At 43.8% G+C, this 14,245-nt stretch overlaps 1 long non-coding RNA gene across 4 annotated transcripts in view; it reads left to right on the top strand.

The window, feature by feature from the left end:
- Positions 1–14,245, top strand: part of LOC307181261 — a 1,302,881-nt gene that overhangs the window by 1,184,830 nt on the left and 103,806 nt on the right. The window contains exon 6 of one of the 4 annotated variants that reach the window (XR_013826248.1): positions 11,510–11,602. The exons of the other annotated variants lie outside the window; for them this stretch is intronic. This is a non-coding gene — a long non-coding RNA (uncharacterized lncRNA). Of the gene's footprint in view, positions 1–11,509; positions 11,603–14,245 lie in introns of those variants that run through there. 4 annotated transcript variants of the gene reach the window in all.

Below are 14,245 nucleotides of genomic sequence, written 5' to 3'. Positions count from 1 at the left end.
GTTAAGACCCGTGTAATGGGTACCATGCAATATGACTTCAAAGGGTCTTCATTTGCTCACCGAACCTCTCCAATCCTATCACTGCTGCGTTTATGCCCCTGTACACATGCTTGATTCTCTTTCGGAGACATAGCAATCCATAGGTTTTAAGATACTTACTAGTCAGGTACATTCTTAGGCGTTTAATATGCGGTGTTGAGTCCATTTCGTTGAGCAAGGAGTAGCTCTTGTCTATTCCATATTTGACTTAAGGAACTTTATCTGTGCTCATTTCAATCTCTGGTTTTATGCAGCAACCCAACTCACCTTTACCCTTAAGCAAGCATAAGTTGGTTTTCTAAATTTGAGACCCTGTTCTGTTCTGTAATTCAGTTCCTGTGTAGCAAAGTTTACATTCCGTGTATTACTGATATCTTATGATGTTTCTTTTTCTGTGTGACTTATTTCAGTTAGAATCATCATACCTGAATCCACTCATTGTGCTGCTAAGGGCCTGATGACACAGATTTCATTGCTGAGTGATATTGCTTTGTAAGTAAATACCACAACTTCTTTATCCATTTTTCACTTTCTGCGATGTTGAACTTGTACTGTAAACGAGGTTCTTGTAAACAGAGCCGTTCCAAACTTTGGGGTGGCTGTGTCTTTTTGATTTTAATTTCCCTAAGCTATAGGACCATAAGTGGAAGTGCCCTAGGTTCTGTTGCTTTGTTTTTTAGATGTTTCAGGAAACACCATACACTTCTCCCGAGTGGTTGTTGGCAATTTACATCCCGCCCATCAGCATAACAAGGCTCCCAGTTCTCCATGGCCTGTCCTGCCTTTCTGGATTTTACACTTTTTTCAGATGGCCCTTTTGACCGGGGGGAAGTGAGACTTCATTGTAGTGCAGATTTCCTTTGCAAGCTTGCTTGGTTGGCCAAAAAGTGCATATGCGTTTTTTCCTGAATATATTCAGGAAAAAACGCATACGCCCTTTTTGGCCAAGTGCATCATTGTGGACGTTCTGCCTCTTTTCCTATGCTTTCAATGCAATTCCAGTCTACCTCCTGAAATCGGTTTCCTGCAATTCTGCCCCGCTTTCAAGTCCTCTTGGCAGCCTTACTTCAGTCTATTTTTGGACGATAGCTGTCATTTATAACTCTGCAGGTTTGTGAATTACAGTGCCCCTGAGCTCCTTTCTTCAACTCGCTTTCTTTTGAGCTGGCCGCAACACCGCAGGATGGCTTCAGGCCCTAATCTGGTTCCGGCCCGGCATGCTTAACCTTTGGTTAATTCCTCTTCCTGGTGGGAAATGAGAGTTAAATTTGCCCGTCCAGACACCTCCAGCTAGCCTCTCATTGGTTCTCGCTATTCCTGTTCATCTTCCGCAGAAATTGCAAACTGGGCCAAACAGGAGGTTAAAGGCGCTGACTCTCCAAGTGGGGAGAGTGTTAGTAAAGCGTCTGGAATGTTGCACCCGAGTACAAGGGGAGGAAAACTGAGACATATTTGAACACGTCTCCCGATCACATGGTTGATCATACTCTAGGTTCCACCTGCATGTTTTAGCTGAAGGAAGAATACCTTAAACCTGGGTAGTAGAAACCCGTGGAATGGGTACCATGCAATATGACTTCAAAGGGTCTTCATTTGCTCACCGAACCTCTCCAATCCTATCACTGCTGCGTTTATGCCCCTGTACACATGCTTGATTCTCTTTCGGAGTCATAGCAATCTATAGGTTTTAAGATACTTACTAGTCAGGTACATTCTTAGGCGTTTAATATGCGGTGTTCAGTCCATTTCGTTGAGCAAGGAGTAGCTCTTGTCTATTCCATATTTGGCTTAAGGAACTTTATCTGTGCTCATTTCAATCTCTGGTTTTATGCAGCACCCCAACTCACCTTTACCCTTAAGCAAGCATAAGTTGGTTTTCTAAATTTGAGACCCTGTTCTGTTCTGTAATTCAGTTCCTGTGTAGCCAAGTTTACATTCCATGTATTACTGATATCTTATGATGTTTCTTTTTCTGTGTGACTTACTTCAGTTAGAATCATCATACCTGAATCCACTCATTGTGCTGCTAAGGGCCTGATGACACAGATTTCATTGCTGAGTGATATTGCTTTGTAAGTAAAACCACCACTTCTTTATCCATTTTTCACTTTCTGCGATGTTGAACTTGTACTGTAAACGAGGTTCTTGTAAACAGAGCCGTTCCAAACTTTGGGGTGGCTGTGTCTTTTTTATTTTAATTTCCCTAAGCTATAGGACCATAAGTGGAAGTGCCCTAGGTTCTGTTGCTTTGTTTTTTAGATGTTTCAGGAAACACCATACACTTCTCCCGAGTGGTTGTTGGCAATTTACATCCCGCCCATCAGCATAACAAGGCTCCCAGTTCTCCATGGCCTGTCCTGCCTTTCTGGATTTTACACTTTTTTCAGATGGCCCTTTTGACCGGGGGGAAGTGAGACTTCATTGTAGTGCAGATTTCCTTTGCAAGCTTGCTTGGTTGGCCAAAAAGGGCGTATGCGTTTTTTCCTGAATATATTCAGGAAAAAACGCATACGCCCTTTTTGGCCAAGTGCATCATTGTGGACGTTCTGCCTCTTTTCCTATGCTTTCAATGCAATTCCAGTCTACCTCCTGAAATCGGTTTCCTGCAATTCTGCCCCGCTTTCAAGTCCTCTTGGCAGCCTTACTTCAGTCTATTTTTGGACGATAGCTGTCATTTATAACTCTGCAGGTTTGTGAATTACAGTGCCCCTGAGCTCCTTTCTTCAACTCGCTTTCTTTTGAGCTGGCCGCAACACCGCAGGATGGCTTCAGGCCCTAATCTGGTTCCGGTACGGCACGCTGAGCCTTTGGTTATTTCCTCTTCCTGGTGGGAAATGAGAGTTAAATTTGCCCGTCCAGACACCTCCAGCTAGCCTCTCATTGGTTCTCGCTATTCCTGTTCATCTTCCGCAGAAATTGCAAACTGGGCCAAACAGGAGGTTAAAGGCGCTGACTCTCCAAGTGGGGAGAGTGTTAGTAAGGCGTCTGGAATGTTGCACCCGAGTACCAGGGGAGGGAAACTGAGACATATTTGAACACGTCTCCCGTTCACATGGTTGATCATACTCTGGGTTCCACATGCATGTTTTAGCTGAAGGAAGAATACCTTAAACCTGGAGAGTTGAGACCCGTGTAATGGGTACCATGCAATATGACTTCAAAGGGTCTTCATTTGCTCACCGAACCTCTCCAATCCTATCACTGCTGCGTTTATGCCCCTGTACACATGCTTGATTCTCTTTCGGAGACATAGCAATCCATAGGTTTTAAGATACTTACTAGTCAGGTACATTCTTAGGCATTTAATATGGGGTGTTGAGTCCATTTCGTTGAGCAAGGAGTAGCTCTTGTCTATTCCATATTTGACTTAAGGAACTTTATCTGTGCTCATTTCAATCTCTGGTTTTATGCAGCACCCCAACTCACCTTTACCCTTAAGCAAGCATAAGTTGGTTTTCTAAATTTGAGACCCTGTTCTGTTCTGTAATTCAGTTCCTGTGTAGCCAAGTTTACATTCCGTGTATTACTGATATCTTATGATGTTTCTTTTTCTGTGTGACTTACTTCAGTTAGAATCATCATACCTGAATCCACTCATTGTGCTGCTAAGGGCCTGATGACACAGATTTCATTGCTGAGTGATATTGCTTTGTAAGTAAATACCACAACTTCTTTATCCATTTTTCACTTTCTGCGATGTTGAACTTGTACTGTAAATGAGGTTCTTGTAAACAGAGCCGTTCCAAACTTTGGGGTGGCTGTGTCTTTTTGATTTTAATTTCCCTAAGCTATAGGACCATAAGTGGAAGTGCCCTAGGTTCTGTTGCTTTGTTTTTTAGATGTTTCAGGAAACACCATACACTTCTCCCGAGTGGTTGTTGGCAATTTACATCCCGCCCATCAGCATAACAAGGCTCCCAGTTCTCCATGGCCTGTCCTGCCTTTCTGGATTTTACACTTTTTTCAGATGGCCCTTTTGACCGGGGGGAAGTGAGACTTCATTGTAGTGCAGATTTCCTTTGCAAGCTTGCTTGGTTGGCCAAAAAGGGCGTATGCGTTTTTTCCTGTATATATTGAGGAAAAAACACATACGCCCTTTTTGGCCAAGTGCATCATTGTGGACGTTCTGCCTCTTTTCCTATGCTTTCACTGCAATTCCAGTCTACCTCCTGAAATCGGTTTCCTGCAATTCTGCCCCGCTTTCAAGTCCTCTTGGCAGCCTTACTTCAGTCTATTTTTGGACGATAGCTGTCATTTATAACTCTGCAGGTTTGTGAATTACAGTGCCCCTGAGCTCCTTTCTTCAACTCGCTTTCTTGTGACCTGGCCGCAACACCGCAGGATGGCTTCAGGCCCTAATCTGGTTCCGGCACGGCACGCTGAGCCTTTGGTTAATTCCTCTTCCTGGTGGGAAATGAGAGTTAAATTTGCCCGTCCAAACACCTCCAGCTAACCTCTCATTGGTTTTCGCTATTCCTGTTCATCTTCCGCAGAAATTGCAAACTGGGCCAAACAGGAGGTTAAAGGGACTGACTCTCCAAGTGGGGAGAGTATTAGTAAAGCGTCTGGAATGTTGCACCCGAGTACCAGGGTACGAAAACTAAGACATATTTGAACACGTCTCCCGATCACATGGTTGATCATACTCTAGGTTCCACATGCATGTTTTAGCTGAAGGAAGAATACCTTAAACCTGGGTAGTTGAAACCCGTGGAATGGGTACCATGCAATATGACTTCAAAGGGTCTTCATTTGCTCACCGAACCTCTCCAATCCTATCACTGCTGCGTTTATGCCCCTGTACACATGCTTGATTCTCTTTCGGAGACATAGCAATCCATAGGTTTTAAGATACTTACTAGTCAGGTACATTCTTAGGCGTTTAATATGCGGTGTTGAGTCCATTTCGTTGAGCAAGGAGTAGCTCTTGTCTATTCCATATTTGACTTAAGGAACTTTATCTGTGCTCATTTCAATCTCTGGTTTTATGCAGCACCCCAACTCACCTTTACCCTTAAGCAAGCATAAGTTGGTTTTCTAAATCTGAGACCCTGTTCTGTTCTGTAATTCAGTTCCTGTGTAGCCAAGTTTACATTCCGTGTATTACTGATATCTTATGATGTTTCTTTTTCTGTGTGACTTATTTCAGTTAGAATCATCATACCTGAATCCACTCATTGTGATGCTAAGGGCCTGATGACATAGATTTCATTGCTGAGTGATATTGCTTTGTAAGTAAATACCACAACTTCTTTATCCATTTTTCACTTTCTGTGATGTTGAACTTGTACTGTAAACGAGGTTCTTGTAAACAGAGGCGTCCCAAACTTTGGGGTGGCTGTGTCTTTTTGATTTTAATTTCCCTAAGCTATAGGACCATAAGTGGCTGTGCCCTAGGCTCTGTTGCTTTGTTTTTTCGATGTTTCAGGAAACACCATACACTTCTCCCGAGTGTCTGTTGGCAATTTACATCCCGCCCATCAGCATAACAAGGCTCCCAGTTCTCCATGGCCTGTCCTGCCTTTCTGGATTTTACACTTTATTCAGATGGCCCTTTTGACCGGGGGGAAGTGAGACTTCATTGTAGTGCAGATTTCCTTTGCAAGCTTGCTTGGTTGGCCAAAAAGGGCGTATGCGTTTTCTCCTGAATATATTCAGGAAAAAACGCATATGCCCTTTTTGGCCAAGTGCATCATTGTGGACGTTCTGCCTCTTTTCCTATGCTTTCAATGCAATTCCAGTCTACCTCCTGAAATCGGTTTCCTGCAATTCTGCCCCGCTTTCAAGTCCTCTTGGCAGCCTTACTTCAGTCTATTTTTGGACGATAGCTGTCATTTATAACTCTGCAGGTTTGTGAATTACAGTGCCCCTGAGCTCCTTTCTTCAACTCGCTTTCTTGTGACCTGGCCGCAACACCGCAGGATGGCTTCAGGCCCTAATCTGGTTCCGGCCCGGCATGCTGAGCCTTTGGTTAATTCCTCTTCCTGGTGGGAAATGAGAGTTAAATTTGCCCGTCCAGACACCTCCAGCTAGCCTCTCATTGGTTCTCGCTATTCCTGTTCATCTTCTGCAGAAATTGCAAACTGGGCCAAACAGGAGGTTAAAGGGACTGACTCTCCAAGTGGGGAGAGTGTTAGTAAAGCGTCTGGAATGTTGCACCCGAGTACCAGGGGAGGAAAACTGAGACATATTTGAACACGTCTCCCGATCACATGGTTGATCATACTCTAGGTTCCACATGCATGTTTTAGCTGAAGGAAGAATACCTTAAACCTGGGTAGTTGAAACCCGTGGAATGGGTACCATGCAATATGACTTCAAAGGGTCTTCATTTGCTCACCGAACCTCTCCAATCCTAGCACTGCTGCGTTTATGCCCCTGTACACATGCTTGATTCTCTTTCGGAGACATAGCAATCCATAGGTTTTAAGATACTTACTAGTCAGGTACATTCTTAGGCGTTTAATATGGGGTGTTGAGTCCATTTCGTTGAGCAAGAGGTAGCGCATGTCTATTCCATATTTGGCTTAAGGAACTTTATCTGTGCTCATTTCAATCTCTGGTTTTATGCAGCACCCCAACTCACCTTTCCCCTTAAGCAAGCATAAGTTGGTTTTCTAAATCTGAGACCCTGTTCTGTTCTGTAATTCAGTTCCTGTGTAGCCAAGTTTACATTCCGTGTATTACTGATATCTTATGATGTTTCTTTTTCTGTGTGACTTATTTCAGTTAGAATCATCATACCTGAATCCACTCATTGTGATGCTAAGGGCCTGATGACATAGATTTCATTGCTGAGTGATATTGCTTTGTAAGTAAATACCACAACTTCTTTATCCATTTTTCACTTTCTGCGATGTTGAACTTGTACTGTAAACGAGGTTCTTGTAAACAGAGGCGTCCCAAACTTTGGGGTGGCTGTGTCTTTTTGATTTTAATTTCCCTAAGCTATAGGACCATAAGTGGCTGTGCCCTAGGCTCTGTTGCTTTGTTTTTTCGATGTTTCAGGAAACACCATACACTTCTCCCGAGTGTCTGTTGGCAATTTACATCCCGCCCATCAGCATAACAAGGCTCCCAGTTCTCCATGGCCTGTCCTGCCTTTCTGGATTTTACACTTTATTCAGATGGCCCTTTTGACCGGGGGGAAGTGAGACTTCATTGTAGTGCAGATTTCCTTTGCAAGCTTGCTTGGTTGGCCAAAAAGGGCGTATGCGTTTTCTCCTGAATATATTCAGGAAAAAACGCATATGCCCTTTTTGGCCAAGTGCATCATTGTGGACGTTCTGCCTCTTTTCCTATGCTTTCAATGCAATTCCAGTCTACCTCCTGAAATCGGTTTCCTGCAATTCTGCCCCGCTTTCAAGTCCTCTTGGCAGCCTTACTTCAGTCTATTTTTGGACGATAGCTGTCATTTATAACTCTGCAGGTTTGTGAATTACAGTGCCCCTGAGCTCCTTTCTTCAACTCGCTTTCTTGTGACCTGGCCGCAACACCGCAGGATGGCTTCAGGCCCTAATCTGGTTCCGGCCCGGCATGCTGAGCCTTTGGTTAATTCCTCTTCCTGGTGGGAAATGAGAGTTAAATTTGCCCGTCCAGACACCTCCAGCTAGCCTCTCATTGGTTCTCGCTATTCCTGTTCATCTTCTGCAGAAATTGCAAACTGGGCCAAATAGGAGGTTAAAGGGACTGACTCTCCAAGTGGGGAGAGTGTTAGTAAAGCATCTGGAATGTTGCACCCGAGTACCAGGGGAGGAAAACTGAGACATATTTGAACACGTCTCCCGATCACATGGTTGATCATACTCTAGGTTCCACATGCATGTTTTAGCTGAAGGAAGAATACCTTAAACCTGGGTAGTTGAAACCCGTGGAATGGGTACCATGCAATATGACTTCAAAGGGTCTTCATTTGCTCACCGAACCTCTCCAATCCTATCACTGCTGCGTTTATGCCCCTGTACACATGCTTGATTCTCTTTCGGAGACATAGCAATCCATAGGTTTTAAGATACTTACTAGTCAGGTACATTCTTAGGCGTTTAATATGGGGTGTTGAGTCCATTTCGTTGAGCAAGGAGTAGCGCATGTCTATTCCATATTTGGCTTAAGGAACTTTATCTGTGCTCATTTCAATCTCTGGTTTTATGCAGCACCCCAACTCACCTTTCCCCTTAAGCAAGCATAAGTTGGTTTTCCAAATTTGAGAACCTGTTCTGTTCTGTAATTCAGTTCCTGTGTAGCCAAGTTTACATTCCGTGTATTACTGATATCTTATGATGTTTCTTTTTCTGTGTGACTTATTTCAGTTAGAATCATCGTACCTGAATCTACTCATTATGCTGCTACGGGCCTGATGACATAGATTTCATTGCTGAGTGATATTGCTTTGTAAGTAAATACCACAACTTCTTTATCCATTTTTCACTTTCTGCGATGTTGAACTTGTACTGTAAACGAGGTTCTTGTAAACAGAGCTGTTCCAAACTTTGGGGTGGCTGTGTCTTTTTGATTTTAATTTCCCTAAGCTATAGGACCATAAGTGGAAGTGCCCTAAGCTCTGTTGCTTTGTTTTTTAGATGTTTCAGGAAACACCATACACTTCTCCCAACTGTCTGTTGACAATTTACATCCCACCCATCAGCATAACAAGGCTCCCAGTTCTCAATGGCCTGTTGCCTTTCTGGATTTTACACTTTTTTCAGATGGACCTTTTGACCGGGGGGAAGTGAGACTTCATTGTAGTGCAGATTTCCTTTGCAAGCTTGCTTGGTTGGCCAAAAAGGGTGTATGCGTTTTTTCCTGAATATATTCAGGAAAAAACGCATACGCCCTTTTTGGCCAAGTGCATCATTGTGGACGTTCTGCCTCTTTTCCTATGCTTTCAATGCAATTCCAGTCTACCTCCTGAAATCGGTTTCCTGCAATTCTGCCCCGCTTTCAAGTCCTCTTGGCAGCCTTACTTCAGTCTATTTTTGGACGATAGCTGTCATTTATAACTCTGCACGTTTGTGAATTACAGTGCCCCTGAGCTCCTTTCTTCAACTCGCTTTCTTGTGACCTGGCCGCAACACCGCAGGATGGCTTCAGGCCCTAATCTGGTTCCGGCCCGGCACGCTGAGCCTTTGGTTATTTCCTCTTCCTGGTGGGAAATGAGAGTTAAATTTGCCCGTCCAGACACCTCCAGCTAGCCTCTCATTGGTTCTCGCTATTCCTGTTCATCTTCCGCAGAAATTGCAAACTGGGCCAAACAGGAGGTTAAAGGCGCTGACTCTCCAAGTGGGGAGAGTGTTAGTAAAGCGTCTGGAATGTTGCACCCGAGTACCAGGGGAGGAAAACTGAGACATATTTGAACACGTCTCCCGTTCACATGGTTGATCATACTTGGGTTCCACATGCATGTTTTAGCTGAAGGAAGAATACCTTAAACCTGGAGAGTTGAGACCCGTGTAATGGGTACCATGCAATATGACTTCAAAGGGTCTTCATTTGCTCACCGAACCTCTCCAATCCTATCACTGCTGCGTTTATGCCCCTGTACACATGCTTGATTCTCTTTCGGAGACATAGCAATCCATAGGTTTTAAGATACTTACTAGTCAGGTACATTCTTAGGCGTTTAATATGCGGTGTTGAGTCCATTTCGTTGAGCAAGGAGTAGCTCTTGTCTATTCCATATTTGACTTAAGGAACTTTATCTGTGCTCATTTCAATCTCTGGTTTTATGCAGCACCCCAACTCACCTTTACCCTTAAGCAAGCATAAGTTGGTTTTCTAAATCTGAGACCCTGTTCTGTTCTGTAATTCAGTTCCTGTGTAGCCAAGTTTACATTCCGTGTATTACTGATATCTTATGATGTTTCTTTTTCTGTGTGACTTATTTCAGTTAGAATCATCATACCTGAATCCACTCATTGTGATGCTAAGGGCCTGATGACATAGATTTCATTGCTGAGTGATATTGCTTTGTAAGTAAATACCACAACTTCTTTATCCATTTTTCACTTTCTGCGATGTTGAACTTGTACTGTAAACGAGGTTCTTGTAAACAGAGGCGTCCCAAACTTTGGGGTGGCTGTGTCTTTTTGATTTTAATTTCCCTAAGCTATAGGACCATAAGTGGCTGTGCCCTAGGCTCTGTTGCTTTGTTTTTTCGATGTTTCAGGAAACACCATACACTTCTCCCGAGTGTCTGTTGGCAATTTACATCCCGCCCATCAGCATAACAAGGCTCCCAGTTCTCCATGGCCTGTCCTGCCTTTCTGGATTTTACACTTTATTCAGATGGCCCTTTTGACCGGGGGGAAGTTAGACTTCATTGTAGTGCAGATTTCCTTTGCAAGCTTGCTTGGTTGGCCAAAAAGGGCGTATGCGTTTTCTCCTGAATATATTCAGGAAAAAACGCATATGCCCTTTTTGGCCAAGTGCATCATTGTGGACGTTCTGCCTCTTTTCCTATGCTTTCAATGCAATTCCAGTCTACCTCCTGAAATCGGTTTCCTGCAATTCTGCCCCGCTTTCAAGTCCTCTTGGCAGCCTTACTTCAGTCTATTTTTGGACGATAGCTGTCATTTATAACTCTGCAGGTTTGTGAATTACAGTGCCCCTGAGCTCCTTTCTTCAACTCGCTTTCTTGTGACCTGGCCGCAACACCGCAGGATGGCTTCAGGCCCTAATCTGGTTCCGGCACGGCACGCTGAGCCTTTGGTTAATTCCTCTTCCTGGTGGGAAATGAGAGTTAAATTTGCCCGTCCAGACACCTCCAGCTAGTCTCTCATTGGTTCTCGCTATTCCTGTTCATCTTCCGCAGAAATTGCAAACTGGGCCAAACAGGAGGTTAAAGGGACTGACTCTCCAGGTCGGGAGAGTGTTAGTAAAGCGTCTGGAATGTTGCACCCGAGTACCAGGGGAGGAAAACTGAGACATATTTGAACACGTCTCCCGATCACATGGTTGATCATACTCTAGGTTCCACATGCATGTTTTAGCTGAAGGAAGAATACCTTAAACCTGGGTAGTTGAAACCCGTGGAATGGGTACCATGCAATATGACTTCAAAGGGTCTTCATTTGCTCACCGAACCTCTCCAATCCTATCACTGCTGCGTTTATGCCCCTGTACACATGCTTGATTCTCTTTCGGAGACATAGCAATCCATAGGTTTTAAGATACTTACTAGTCAGGAACATTCTTAGGCGTTTAATATGGGGTGTTGAGTCCATTTCGTTGAGCAAGGAGTAGCTCTTGTCTATTCCATATTTGGCTTAAGGAACTATATCTGGTCTCATTTCAATCTCTGGTTTTATGCAGCACCCCAACTCACCTTTACCCTTAAGCAAGAATAAGTTGGTTTTCTAAATTTGAGACCCTGTTCTGTTCTGTAATTCAGTTCCTGTGTAGCCAAGTTTACATTCCGTGTATTACTGATATCTTATGATGTTTCTTTTTCTGTGTGACTTATTTCAGTTAGAATCATCATACCTGAATCCACTCACTGTGCTGCTAAGGGCCTGATGACACAGATTTCATTGCTGAGTGATATTGCTTTGTAAGTAAATACCACAACTTCTTTATCCATTTTTCACTTTCTGCGATGTTGAACTTGTACTGTAAACGAGGTTCTTGTAAACAGAGCCATTCCAAACTTTGGGGTGGCTGTGTCTTTTTGATTTTAATTTCCCTAAGCTATAGGACCATAAGTGGAAGTGCCCTAGGTTCTGTTGCTTTGTTTTTTAGATGTTTCAGGAAACACCATACACTTCTCCCGAGTGGTTGTTGGCAATTTACATCCCGCCCATCAGCATAACAAGGCTCCCAGTTCTCCATGGCCTGTCCTGCCTTTCTGGATTTTACACTTTTTTCAGATGGCCCTTTTGACCGGGGGGAAGTGAGACTTCATTGTAGTGCAGATTTCCTTTGCAAGCTTGCTTTGTTGGCCAAAAAGGGCGTATGCGTTTTTTCCTGAATATATTCAGGAAAAAACGCATACGCCCTTTTTGGCCAAGTGCATCATTGTGGACGTTCTGCCTCTTTTCCTATGCTTTCAATGCAATTCCAGTCTACCTCCTGAAATCGGTTTCCTGCAATTCTGCCCCGCTTTCAAGTCCTCTTGGCAGCCTTACTTCAGTCTATTTTTGGACGATAGCTGTCATTTATAACTCTGCAGGTTTGTGAATTACAGTGTCCCTGAGCTCCTTTCTTCAACTTGCTTTCTTGTGACCTGGCCGCAACACCGCAGGATGGCTTCAGGCCCTAATCTGGTTCCGGCATGGCATGCTGAGCCTTTTGTTATTTCCTTTTCCTGGTGGGAAATGAGAGTTAAATTTGCCCGTCCAGACACCTCCAGCTAGTCTCTCATTGGTTCTCGCTATTCCTGTTCATCTTCCGCAGAAATTGCAAACTGGGCCAAACAGGAGGTTAAAGGCGCTGACTCTCCAAGTGGGGAGAGTGTTAGTAAAGCATCTGGAATGTTGCACCCGAGTACCAGGGGAGGAAAACTGAGACATATTTGAACATGTCTCCCGTTCACATGGTTGATCATACTTGGGTTCCACATGCATGTTTTAGCTGAAGGAAGAATACCTTAAAACTGGAGAGTTAAGACCCGTGTAATGGGTACCATGCAATATGACTTCAAAGGGTCTTCATTTGCTCACCAAACCTCTCCAATCTTATCACTGCTACGTTTATGCCCCTGTACACATGCTTGATTCTCTTTCGGAGACATAGCAATCCATAGGTTTTAAGATACTTACTAGTCAGGTACATTCTTAGGCGTTTAATATGCGGTGTTGAGTCCATTTCGTTGAGCAAGGAGTAGCTCTTGTCTATTCCATATTTGGCTTAAGGAACTTTATCTGTGCTCATTTCAATCTCTGGTTTTATGCAGCACCCCAACTCACCTTTACCCTTAAGCAAGAATAAGTTGGTTTCGTAAATTTGAGACCCTGTTCTGTTCTGTAATTCAGTTCCTGTGTAGCCAAGTTTACATTCCGTGTATTACTGATATCTTATGATGTTTCTTTTTCTGTGTGACTTATTTCAGTTAGAATCATCATACCTGAATCCACTTACTGTGCTGCTAAGGGCCTGATGACACAGATTTCATTGCTGAGTGATATTGCTTTGTAAGTAAATACCACAACTTCTTTATCCATTTTTCACTTTCTGCGATGTTGAACTTGTACTGTAAACGAGGTTCTTGTAAACAGAGCCGTTCCAAACTTTGGGGTGGCTGTGTCTTTTTGATTTTAATTTCCCTAAGCTATAGGACCATAAGTGGAAGTGCCCTAGGTTCTGTTGCTTTGTTTTTTAGATGTTTCAGGAAACACCATACACTTCTCCCGAGTGGTTGTTGGCAATTTACATCCCGCCCATCAGCATAACAAGGCTCCTAGTTCTCCATGGCCTGTCCTGCCTTTCTGGATTTTACACTTTTTTCAGATGGCCCTTTTGACCGGGGGGAAGTGAGACTTCATTGTAGTGCAGATTTCCTTTGCAAGCTTGCTTGGTTGGCCAAAAAGGGCGTATGCGTTTTTTCCTGAATATATTCAGGAAAAAACGCATACGCCCTTTTTGGCCAAGTGCATCATTGTGGACGTTCTGCCTCTTTTCCTATGCTTTCAATGCAATTCCAGTCTACCTCCTGAAATCGGTTTCCTGCAATTCTGCCCCGCTTTCAAGTCCTCTTGGCAGCCTTACTTCAGTCTATTTTTGGATGATAGCTGTCATTTATAACTCTGCAGGTTTGTGAATTACAGTGCCCCTGAGCTCCTTTCTTCAACTTGCTTTCTTGTGACCTGGCCGCAACACCGCAGGATGGCTTCAGGCCCTAATCTGGTTCCGGCACGGCACGCTGAGCCTTTGGTTATTTCCTTTTCCTGGTGGGAAATGAGAGTTAAATTTGCCCGTCCAGACACCTCCAGCTAGTCTCTCATTGGTTCTCGCTATTCCTGTTCATCTTCGGCAGAAATTGCAAACTGGGCCAAACAGGAGGTTAAAGGCGCTGACTCTCCAAGTGGGGAGAGTGTTAGTAAAGCGTCTGGAATGTTGCACCCGAGTACCAGGGGAGGAAAACTGAGACATATTTGAACACGTCTCCCGTTCACATGGTTGATCATACTTGGGTTCCACATGCATGTTTTAGCTGAAGGAAGAATACCTTAAACCTGGAGAGTTAAGACCCGTGTAATGGGTACCATGCAAT

Source organism: Stenella coeruleoalba (genome assembly GCF_951394435.1).
Source record: "Stenella coeruleoalba genome assembly, contig: scaffold_78, whole genome shotgun sequence".
Classification (NCBI taxonomy): Eukaryota; Metazoa; Chordata; class Mammalia; order Artiodactyla; family Delphinidae; genus Stenella; species Stenella coeruleoalba.
This window is presented reverse-complemented; position numbering and strand designations above follow the sequence as displayed.